The sequence below is a fragment of the Spinacia oleracea genome, chromosome 1 (genome assembly GCF_020520425.1).
Source record: "Spinacia oleracea cultivar Varoflay chromosome 1, BTI_SOV_V1, whole genome shotgun sequence".
NCBI lineage: Eukaryota > Viridiplantae > Streptophyta > Magnoliopsida > Caryophyllales > Amaranthaceae > Spinacia > Spinacia oleracea.
Window position 1 is genome coordinate 39072676 of NC_079487.1, and position 12711 is coordinate 39085386.

The 12711-nt window shown below is 37.4% G+C and overlaps 1 long non-coding RNA gene across 1 annotated transcript; it reads right to left on the bottom strand.

Annotated features, from left to right (window-relative positions):
- Positions 1-3617: 3617 nt before the first annotated feature.
- LOC130466217 (uncharacterized) lies at positions 3618-4142 on the bottom strand. Its single transcript, XR_008926227.1, has 3 exons — positions 4100-4142; positions 3850-3951; positions 3618-3740 (listed from the first exon to the last, which is right to left on the bottom strand). It is a non-coding gene; the product is annotated as an uncharacterized lncRNA (long non-coding RNA).
- Between the last annotated feature and the right edge of the window lie 8569 nt (positions 4143-12711).

Sequence of the window (12711 nt, forward strand, 5' to 3'; positions counted from 1 at the left end):
GCATGGAAGGAAAATATATATGAGTACCAAAGTTTACACTCACGATATTGTCTTTACATTCCGGCAAATTTGCCAAAAAGGACCTTTTATAACACAAATTTTGCGAGAAAGGACCTTATATAATTTTTTTTGTGAAAACACTCCTTAAAGTAATTTTTTTTGCGAGAAAGGACCTAAGGAAATTTTCCGGCATTGACTGAGCTTTTCCGGCCATTGACTTGCACTTGAGCAGCACGCGTGGCTTACGTTGGCTAAAGACATTGATTTTCCCGAGTCTTGACTTTTCAAACTTGATTTTATTTCGACTTTTTTTTCAACTTTAGGTTTTAAATCTTAGAATTTTGGAGGAAAATTGGGTGTAATTAGCAAAATAAAGCCACACGTGCTTCTCACGTGCAAGTCAATGGCCGGAAAGCTCAGTCAATGCCGAAAATTTACTTTTGGTTGTCTTTCGCAAAAAAAAAGTACATTAAGGTGTGATTTCACCAAAAAAAAATTATATAAGGTCCTTTCTCGCAAAAAAATTTACATTAAGGTGTGATTTCACAAAAAAAATTATATAAGGTCCTTTCTCGCAAAATTTGGGTTATAAAAGGTCCTTTTTAACAAATTTGCCTTACATTCCATTGAAGCATAAAATTAAAAGATATAGTTGCAGACTATAGAGATAATTAAGTACGTTGTTGAGAACCATGCAAATAAACGTGTAATTCTAATTGCTCTGTGAGCATTCAAGTGTCCGGGAAAGCTGATGCCTGTCAAACCAAGATTAGTTGGTGAAACAACTCTAATTTAGACAGATCTAATGCATATTAATCATGTAATAAGAATCAAATGAGTCCTTAGGTTCTTTAGTTCTAAACATGACCTATAACGACCCAATGAGCCTTAAATGTTCATACGTATATTAGAATGAGTTTTAGAAAGTTAACAATATGCATATTAGTCATGTAATAAGAATCAAATGAGTCCTTAGGTTCTTTAGTTCAAAGTTGGGAGCGGAAATGTCATTTTAGCTCTAAACATGACCTATAACGACCCAATGAGCCTTAAATGTGTATAAATAGATTTGAATGAGTTTTAGAAAGTTAAAACTATGCATATTAGTCATGTAATAAGAATCAAATGAGTCCTTAGGTTCTTTAGTTCAAAGTTGGGAGCGGAAATGTCATTTTAGCTCTAAACATGACCTATAACGACCTAATGAGCCTTAAATGTGTATAAATAGATTTGAATGAGTTTTAGAAAGTTAAAACTATGCATATTAGTCATGTAATAAGAATCAAATGAGTCCTTAGGTTCTTTAGTTCAAAGTTGGGAGCGGAAATGTCATTTTAGCTCTAAATATGACCTATAACGACCCAATGAGCCTTAAATGTGCATACGTAGATTAGAATGAGTTTTAGAACGTTAACAATATGCATATTAGTCATGTAATAAGAATCAAATGAGTCCTTAGGTTCTTTAGTTCAAAGTTGAGAGCGGAAATGTCATTTTAGCTCTAAACATGACCTATAACGACCTAATGAGCCTTAAATGTGTATAAATAGATTTGAATGAGTTTTAGAAAGTTAAAACTATGCATATTAGTCATGTAATAAGAATCAAATGAGTCCTTAGGTTCTTTAGTTCAAAGTTGGGAGCGGAAATGTCATTTTAGCTCTAAATATGACCTATAACGACCCAATGAGCCTTAAATGTGCATACGTAGATTAGAATGAGTTTTAGAAAGTTAACAATATGCATATTAGTCATGTAATAAGAATCAAATGAGTCCTTAGGTTCTTTAGTTCAAAGTTGGGAGCGGAAATGTCATTTTAGCTCTAAACATGACCTATAACGACCTAATGAGCCTTAAATGTGTATAAATAGATTTGAATGAGTTTTAGAAAGTTAAAACTATGCATATTAGTCATGTAATAAGAATCAAATGAGTCCTTAGGTTCTTTAGTTCAAAGTTGGGAGCGGAAATGTCATTTTAGCTCTAAATATGACCTATAACGACCCAATGAGCCTTAAATGTGCATACGTAGATTAGAATGAGTTTTAGAAAGTTAACAATATGCATATTAGTCATGTAATAAGAATCAAATGGGTCCATAGGTTCTTTAGTTCAAAGTTGGGAGCGGAAATGTCATTTTAGCTCTAAACATGACCTATAACGACCTAATGAGCCTTAAATGTGCATAAATAGATTTGAATGAGTTTTAGAAAGTTAAAACTATGCATATTAGTCATGTAATAAGAATCAAATGAGTCCTTAGGTTCTTTAGTTCAAAGTTGGGAGCGGAAATGTCATTTTAGCTCTAAATATGACCTATAACGACCCAATGAGCCTTAAATGTGCATACGTAGATTAGAATGAGTTTTAGAAAGTTAACAATATGCATATTAGTCATGTAATAAGAATCAAATGAGTCCTTAGGTTCTTTAGTTCAAAGTTGGGAGCGGAAATGTCATTTTAGCTCTAAACATGACCTATAACGACCTAATGAGCCTTAAATGTGTATAAATAGATTTGAATTAGTTTTAGAAAGTTAAAACTATGCATATTAGTCATGTAATAAGAATCAAATGAGTCCTTAGGTTCTTTAGTTCAAAGTTGGGAGCGGAAATGTCATTTTAGCTCTAAATATGACCTATAACGACCCAATGAGCCTTAAATGTGCATACGTAGATTAGAATGAGTTTTAGAAAGTTAACAATATGCATATTAGTCATGTAATAAGAATCAAATGAGTCCTTAGGTTCTTTAGTTCAAAGTTGAGAGCGGAAATGTCATTTTAGCTCTAAACATGACCTATAACGACCTAATGAGCCTTAAATGTGTATAAATAGATTTGAATGAGTTTTAGAAAGTTAACAATATGCATATTAGTCATGTAATAAGAATCAAATGAGTCCTTAGGTTCTTTAGTTCAAAGTTGGGAGCGGAAATGTCATTTTAGCCCTAAATTGTGTTCTTTCACTTAGTTCTTAATGCTAAAATCAGAATAAGTGTCTATATTTTTAGATGCACAGATGTATGCTTGGATTTCATGGAAATTCCTGATAATCATCCATGTCTCAGGAACTAACACCGCCAGGTTAAATAAACATATTGTCGATCTGCTGATTCCTAGAAAGTGACAGACGTTTAAGTGAAACAATTCCAAATATTAACCAGGCAATGAAAGATATTTTGAAGCTGCTGTTGGTTGGCTTCTTGTTCGTGAACAAGGGACCACCCATGAAGGAAGTGAATGTATTTACACTCATAGTAAACTGCAAACTGAGGCATTAGCAGTATTGAAGGGCTTAACGTATGCTAGGCAACATCAGGTGGATAACATAGTTGTTAAAACGGGCAGCAGCAAACTGGTTCAAGCTTTGAAGAATTTCCCAAATAGGCCAAATGATTACATACAGAGCAGCAACAGAAGCAAACATAGGAGAAACACACAGCAGCAAGCAGAATTGCAGCAGTCATTAATAGCATAATATTCATACACATCAATAGATTCACAGCAGCAGCAAGACCAGCATATTAGTATTCAAAGCAATAAATTAGCAAATCCAGCAGACTTGTAATTATGGAAAAATTAAAGAACTTTACCAAATCCATGAAGATATAAATGCTTCCATCTTTGTGTCTAAACAACCTAAGTAAATAAATACTCGGTTGTAAAAAACTTAGCCCATTGCTCACGAACCACATCTATTTCCTCATCGGTATAAGGCGCATTTCTTGGAGTGTAAGCCTGAAATAATTAAGTAACATGATAAGTAATGCTACTTGTAAATTAAGAATTCTACTACGTACAAGTACTAGTATTAGTAGTTCAACTAACATATGGTAAAAGAACGAACATTATCTAACCGCTCATCAGAGTTATGGTGTAACGTGACTATTTCATGCATGAACTTCATAACGTAATAGCCACACTCGCGGGCGCCGACTTGTTGAGCACACTGATTTGGAAACAAATCATAAATTATATATCCAAGTAGTTACCCAAAAAAAGTAAAGCTAATTAGTAAGCATGATACCTTTATAGGGTAGCCTTTCAACCCCTGCGTAGTCGTTCTATTCGGACAAATTCCATTATTAAACTTGTACACTTGGTATGCCCTGGAAGTTGAGTAAAACTTCATGAATCTGATTCGGCACGAAAAGAAATAACTTAAAAAGAAATGAAAGTAACTTACAAACACAAGATTCCCCATGCATTATTTTCTTGTTTGGAACCTTTCGCAGAGTCGAAAATATATGCACAACCTCTACGTAGGTCTAACACGTACAAAATCCAATGATTACTGCATCATATATAAATGTTATTGCAACCTTACGCATGAAAATAACAATAACATAGCTATTTACCAAATATCGGTCAATCTCTAACACTTACTCTTGATGGTATGGGATCAAAAACCACTTGGTAATGTTAGAATCACCCTTCTTCTCCTTTTCAATTTCAGCATCGAAAACTACTTTCAAATACATTGATACAGCATGAGGGTTGGCCTTGCATCTAGAGTTTGACATCGCCTCGGGACAAACAAACCCAATCTGAGAGTTATCAAATGCAAAGGTGTGCTCGTGGAGTAAACACCTACAAAGTAAATGTATAATGCAAAAATTTCAAAAACTATTATAGTTGACAAAACCAAAAATAAAAAGGTCGACGGAAAAGTTTACATCATATAGACTTGGATCACTGAAATGTTGAGACAGGCCCCTCTAAGGAACTCTTCAACGTCAACCTCATGTACATAAGTTTGTCGATCTTCGTCATAATGCCAAACCGAAGCGGGCAATGAGATTGAAGTATTTTTATATACATCACCGGGCGCCGTAGTGATGATAAACTTCAAATAATTGCATGATGGGCCAAGACCTTGAATTGTGTCGCCTGCCAAAGTTTGCTTCTTACTTTTGGCCGCCGATTCTTCAGTTTTACGATCACAACTACCTACCATCACTTTGGATTTCTTAGAGTTCTTAGACTTCGATTTCGACTCCAACTTATTTGAGCATGAATTTTCCTGTAACAATTAATAATGTTAAGCTAGCATGAAAATTTCAGTGTTGAAGCACAGGGGAGAGGGAAGCATACGGTTTACCTTGGCCGTTAACTTCAGTGTTGTCTTCTCTTTGGACCCTAAATCAAGTGTTGCCTTCTCTTTGGCCGCTAATGTTGTTGTCTTATCTTTGACAACTAATTCTGTTGTCTTCTCTTTGACAATTAATTCGTTTTTCTTCTCTTTGGAGCTACCAACCACCTCTTCACAAATTTGACTCCTGGACTTCTTTGTTGGGCGTGGAGTAGAGTCCTAAACAGAGGTAGAAACCAAAGGAGTTCAAGGCTCTGAATCTAATTCTAAACAGAGGTAGGCAAATAGCAATAATAAATAAAAAGATGCATAACGCAATGAATGACAATTAATAATAAAAAATTTGTACCTCGTCTTCTTCGAAAATCACCAAGTGAATTGGCCATTGCACAAAACTAGCAAGAGCCCTGCCTAAGTTATTGAATCCATCTCCAGTAGGTACCGGAAGAGTGTCATCATCATGTCCGTCGTAAATAAAATCAACTTGGACCTTATAATGACTAGGCTTCATCGATCTAAAGTGTTGGTGCAACGAACCATCCAATGGGTACGCCATACCATCTGCCACTATCACTTTGTTACCCAAAACTTTATCCTCAAGGGCAAGACGACATGGAGTTATGGCCTTCACAAATAAATTTACAAAATTTCAGAAATCACTACAAAGTACAATATTAAAAACCTAGCTAGGGGTGTTTTGAGTGTATGCACTATAGAGAATATATACCTTCAGCTCGCGTGGTTGCTGCGATGAACTCGGACAACAGGTTACGAGTGCACGGTTAACATCAAACTCATCACTTACAAGAGCAGAATCAAGTGCGGGGGTAGAGAGGGTGTTTAGTTGACCGGTTGCTTTCAATGTGGCTAGTTGGTTTTGGAGGGCCTCCGCCACCTTTCTCTCTAATTGATCTTCAAACTCCCTTCTCACCGAAGCTCTGATTGATTCGATAGCCTCCGGTGATGGTTCAATATTGCCACATCTACTACTTCGGTCTATTGGACCGAAAGCAACTTTGTAACCGACATTAACTCCACCTGTTGCCTTGACACGCCCACGGTGATCCTTTTTTCCCATAGCCTTGGTGAGGGCATCTTCTCCCTAGGTGAATGAAATATTTCCTTTTCCCTCTTCTTCTATGTACTCCAACTATAAGAATTAGGAAAGTAAAAATTAGATGGTATACATGATGGAAAGGAGAAGCAAAGAAAAGGATATAGAACGTAAAATTTCATATGCACTTACAACCATCTTAGCAATATTTACGGCTTCTTTATCATTCGGGTCAACTTCCCACTTTCCCTCTTTGTTTTTAACTTGATGAGCCAAGATCCACTCTACTGTTCTAAACTTCTTAAATCTATCTGGCGCTGTGGTGAGTGATGAGGTCACTGAGGAGGAGCCACTTGAGAGGGTTAAAGCTGCCATCATTTATCCACTCTGGTCTCTTTCTAACATAACCCTTTTGGCCTGTGCGATGTGGGTGCTTGTTTTGTAATGCACTTTTACTTGCTTTTTCTCTACGAACCTGTCAAAAAACACATAAAGAACATGTCGAACATTTAAAGATGGCAACAACAAACTAATCATATAATTATATAAAAAAATTTCTAGCAAAGTAAATTCATTATTACCAACATCTCCGGCTTGTTTCGTTCCATCACAAATGTTTTCAAATCATCCTCTGTGATTTGATGGTAGATGTCCCAAGGCATGTCATTTGTCTGATGTTTCGGCATTTTTTCTTTCTTAGTTATCCAACGCCGCGTTAACCTGGACTTGAAAGCTCCAAAGCGTTTCGCCACACACATATGAAAATATTTTTCTCTCCTTTTAGCCGGATCATCAATAATGTGGAACAGAAGCTGTTAATTTTATGGATAAGAGATTGTTAGAAACGTATGCTACACAAATAGATAATCTAGGAGAATACAAATCAAGTTTTTATTCAATGTTTACCTTGGTCTCCTCCCAAAACCCCTTCTTTGTGTGTTCATCTAACGTTGAATATTCTTTCACATTAATGTTAATTCTAGCAGCACAAGACCCAACTTGCTTCCCGTATTCTCCTGACCATTCTCCATCGGGGATTCCATATTGATTATACTGAAGATGCATAGGCTTTTTGGCTTGAACTCCTTTTGACGGACCACGGAATTTGGTCTTTTTACTAGTGTTGGTACCTTGTGATTCCCCCGTAGGATGACTAGCTCCATCAATTCCCTGTATTTCATTATCACGATGATCATCCATGGTAGCTACGGTCCTGCAACAAAGAAAAGAGAGCAATACTTAGTAAAGGGAGCAATACTTAGAAAAGAGAGCAATACTTAGAAAAGAGAGCAATACTCAGTTTTCAGTTATAATAAAACAGAACTGTGCACTATATGCACAGAACTGATCTGAGTTGTGCAGATCAGTGCACAGAACTGATCAGAACTGAAAAGTTCTACGCACTGATCTGCACAGTTCAGATCAGAACTGTGCAGATCAATGCACATAACTGATCAGAACTGACCAGTTCTGTGCACTGATCTGCACAGTTCTGATCTGAGCTGTGCAGATCAGTGCACAGAACTGATCAGAACTGACCAGTTCTACGCACTGATCTGCACAGTTCAGATCAGAACTGTGCAGATCAATGCACAGAACTGATCAGAACTGACCAGTTCTGTGCACTGATCTGCACAGTTCTGATCTGAGCTGTGCAGATCAGTGCACAGAACTGATCAGAACTGACCAGTTCTGTGCACTGATCTGCACAGTTCTTATCTGAGCTGTGCAGATCAGTGCACATAACTGCACAGTTCTGATCAGTTTTGTCCACTGATCTGCACAGTTCTGATCTGGGCAGTGCAAATCAGTGCATAGAACAGAACTGATCAGTGCATTGAGAAGCTAAAACAGTACTTCACTGAGTTGATTAGTGCAATTGGCCAAAGAATCTCTGTTTATTTTGATGAATTTCAGTTGCATTGGAAAGAACTGACCAGCCTCTTTAATTTTTTATATATAACCAGGTCTAGGGATACAGCCGAAACAGCATAACAACAATTTTACACAATTCGCTATGATAATAATCTACACAGAAAACGGTTTGTAACAGCTTCTGAATTGCTTTCCTGAGATTTAACAGCTTCTAGCCTTCTAGTTATGGATGACAAACTAACCATCAGAAACTAAGTTACAAGTTACCAATCACAAAGTTACCAATCACAAAGTTACAAGCAAACATCAGAAACTAAGTTACCAATCACAAAGCCATGCAAACAAGAACAGGTAATTGATATTATTAGACAAAATGTACTGAAAACTAACCTAGGAAAATTCAACTGCAATTTCTGCAACCTGTGCTTGGAACCTGGCTCACATAAGAGGATACGACATTCACCAAGTTTACACCTGTGTGAAAAAACCAGATAAAGTTAGTCAAGTTATTAGAAGTATCGGACTCTCAGTAACTTAAATAGGAGGGATAAAGTAGGAGACTATCACTGCAATTCCTCTTCACAATACAAGTGGCAATTGATTGGGGTTGAATTTTTAGAAAAAAAATATGAATTAATATCCACAAGTATCCTTCACTATTCAAATTTAAGTAGTCAAGATAACAAAAATTCCAAGGCGCACAGGCTTTCAGATATGAATAGAAAGAACAAAGTCAAAAACTTCAACAATGCATCAGAAGTGAAGCCCGAACTTACACATGTATGTTTCAATTACGATTCGTAACCCATATTCCTTCCGTATGATCTGTACGCATATGATTAGTATTATTTGCATCCTCCTCTTCTGGCAATGGTTGAACAACCATTGGTAACGGAGGTGTGTCATCATACTCATCATACTCATCTTCATCTACAACATCATCAATACCCAAAATATGTCTTTTTCCTTGGGCAACAACACGCCATCTAGGATCAATATTGTCAACCACATAAAAAACTTGCTTAGCTAGTGATGCTAGAATGAATGGCTCGTCACTGTCACTTAGTCGATCAAAGTTCACCAAGGTTAAACCCGGGAAAATTTCATCTTGCTTCACACCATTTTGGTTGTTAGCCCACTGACACCGAAAAACAGGGATCACAAAATAGGTATAATCAAGCTCCCATATTTCTTCGATAACATCATAATATGATTGTGTTGAATCAACCGGCCTTTTATCCTTAGCGCTTGCATAGACCCTAGATGATGCAACAACCTTTACTCCACTATTTTGCACTACACTCTTTTCATCTTGCCTTCTAGTGTAGAATGTGAACCCATTGATATCATATCCTTCAAAAGATCGAACACATAGTCGAGGACCTCGAGATAACCACTTGATCGTATCAGAAACATCATGGTCTTGTTTCTTTCCAACTTCCTTCTTAAACCATTCAATAAATGTGCGATTATGTTCCCGCATCAACGCTCTTTCCTTCAACTTAGGATTACAATGTTGCAATTCAAGCAGATGCTTTTCTAAATAAGGATGAACCTCTGTAAGATGCTGCAACACACAAAGATGTGCCTTCTTCTTCCTCTCTGATGGAGGAGATATCACATTTTTACCAATTACTCCCTCCCCTGCGAGCCTACCAACATGTCGAGATTTTGGAAGTCCTATTGGTTCAAGGCTTGACAAAAACTCAGCTAGATATCCAGAAATCGCTTCTTTAAGGACTCCCCGAATGATACTACCCTCTGGATTAGCCGGATTCCTTGCTTTGTCCTTTAAAGTCTTAAAAAATCTCTCAAAAGGATACATCCATCTTAAGAACACCGGACCACATAACTTGACTTCGCGAACTAAATGGACAATCAAATGCACCATTATATCAAAGAAAGAAGGCGGAAAATACATTTCAAATCGACATAGAGTTTCAACAACATCATTGTGCAAAGCATCCAAAGTCTCCGGATCAATCACCTTAGCACATATGGAATTGAAAAACAAACAAAGTTTTGTTATAACATGTCTCACGTGTTTCGGCAATATCCCACGAAGTGCAATTGGCAAAAATACATTAATCAGTGCATGACAATCATGAGACTTCATACCAATCAACCTAAGGTCCGAGAGAGACACTAGGCGCTTAACATTCGACGAATATCCCGAGGGAACCTTAATGCCATGTAAGCACTCACAAAACTTCTTCTTCTCCTTTCTCGACATTGTGTAACACGCTGGAGGCAGAAAGGTCTTTATACCATCCTTTTTTTTAACAGGACACAAATCTGGTCGAATATTCTTCCTTTTCATATCTTTCCGCACATTCTCATTGTCCTTGGTCTTTCCTGGTATGTTTAGCAAAGTCCCGATGATAGCATCGCACACATTTTTCTCAATGTGCATTACATCGAGACAATGCCTAACCGACAAATCTTTCCAGTAGGGAAGATCCCATAATGGAGACACTTTCTTCCATAAAACACCCTTTTTAGACTTGGACTTGAAGCACTTACCGTATTTGGTTTCAACATTTTTGATACGTTCATAAACTTGTGATCCTGTCAAAGGTGTACGAGCTACTCCTTCCTCGGTGAACCCATTGAATTCCTTCTTCTTCTTACGATAAGGATGATATCGACTAAGGTGCTTCCTGAAATCTGGGTAGATATTTTTCTTGAAATGATCCAACCGTGTGGGCTTCATGTCCTCTTCACATATAGGGCATGCTTGTTCTCCTTTGGTTTTGTACCCAGACAAGTTTCCATAGGCCGGAAAATCATTTATGGTACAGAAAACCATTGCCCGCAATGTAAAGTTTGAGTTGGTGTGAGCATCGAACATTGGAACACCTTCATTCCACAACAATTTCAAATCATCTATGAGTGGAGCGAGATACACATCTATATCATGTCCTGGCTGCTTAGGCCCTGAGATGAGGAGTGACAACATGATATACTTGCGTTTCATACACAACCATGGAGGAAGATTTTAAATTGCAAGAAGAACCGGCCAAGTGCTATGCTGACTACTCAGAGAGCCATATGGATTCATCCCATCTGTACATAGAGCAAGTCTCAGATTTCTAACCTCCTTGCCAAATTCAGGATACTTCTTATCAATAGTTCTCCGTTGAGGAGAATCAGCCGGATGTCTAAGGAATTCATCTTTCTTCCTCCCTTCCGCATGCCACCTCAGATACTTAGCATTCTTCTTTACGGAGAACAAGCGCTCAAACCTAGGTATGATCGGAAGATACCACAATACCTTGGCGGGCGGTCCCCTCTTAGCTGAATTGGCCTCTTTACGCTTGTAACGCGACATAGAACACGTTGGACACTTATCCAAATTTTCATACTCTTTTCTGTAAAGAATACAATCATTTGGGCAAGCATCTATCTTGACGGCCTCTAAGCCTAAGGGATTCATCAATTTGTTGGCATAATAGGCAGAGGTGGGAATGTCATTGCCATCGGGAAACCAAAGACCTAGTCGTTTCAATAATTTCGTGAAACTTTCTTCGGTCCAACCACTCTCCGCTTTCAAGTTGGAAAGTGATGCCACACATTCTAACAATTTGAATTTTGTACACCCAGGGTACAAAGGCGTCTCAGCAGCCTTTAATACCTGCTCGAGTATGTGAGGTCGTTCATTCAAGTGATCTTTCACCGCATCCATCATTTCATTTATTTCATTATCTTCTTGCTCATCATCATCCATCTCATTATTCTCAGAAATATCAGAATCACTCTCATCACTCTCATCACTCTCTGCCAGAACATCAAATTCATTCACACTAGAACTTGGACGATCAAGTATTTTCTCACCATGCCAAAACCAGACATGGTAATCTTGCTTAAACCCACGACGAAATAAATGATCCTCAATTTCATCAATATCAGCTAACCGCCTTACATTGTTACAATCACGGCAAGGACAATAGATCTTTGCGGCTTTCGTATTCCGTTGGTGTGCTAAAGCACATCTAAGGAACTCCTCAACCCCACTCAAGTATTCCACCGTAGTATGGTCACCGTACATCCAACGACGACTCATTTCTAATAACACTAAGGTTTTACACAGAATTAGATAAATCAAGCCACAAATTCTTAATTTTGACACAAGAACTATACATCAGAAAAATGGTAAGACCTCATCTCAATTTTAAAACCAAACAAAACAGGAATATGTGTCAACATTAACATTTATTAGCTTCACATAAGATTTCACAGGAATAAACTAAAATCGATTTAAGTATAAACTAGCTTGGCATAAGATCTTTGTTCTCTAATGATGCAATCTTATCCAAAGATAAAATATCAGTAAAAACCATCCTCCAGTACTCAATCAATAGATCCCAGCGATGCTCATGTTTAGGTTTTAAATTAGTTACGAAACCCGCATTCAGTGTAAATAAACCCATTTGCACATTAGGTTAGCGGAATTGGGAGACTACACTTTGAAACACTAACAGGGTAGCAGAAAAAAGGCAACGTATTCACTTGGATTGGGTTCTGTTCGGGTTAATTCGGTTTACTTCATATTCATTCAGCTAAAATCAGATCAATCTAGCGATATCCTCAAACTCTGACTACCTTTTTTCAAGTACAATACAGGTCCAATAAGAAATCTTGAAGTAAATAATCCAGTGAAGGCCAGGTTTATTACCACCAAGTCATAT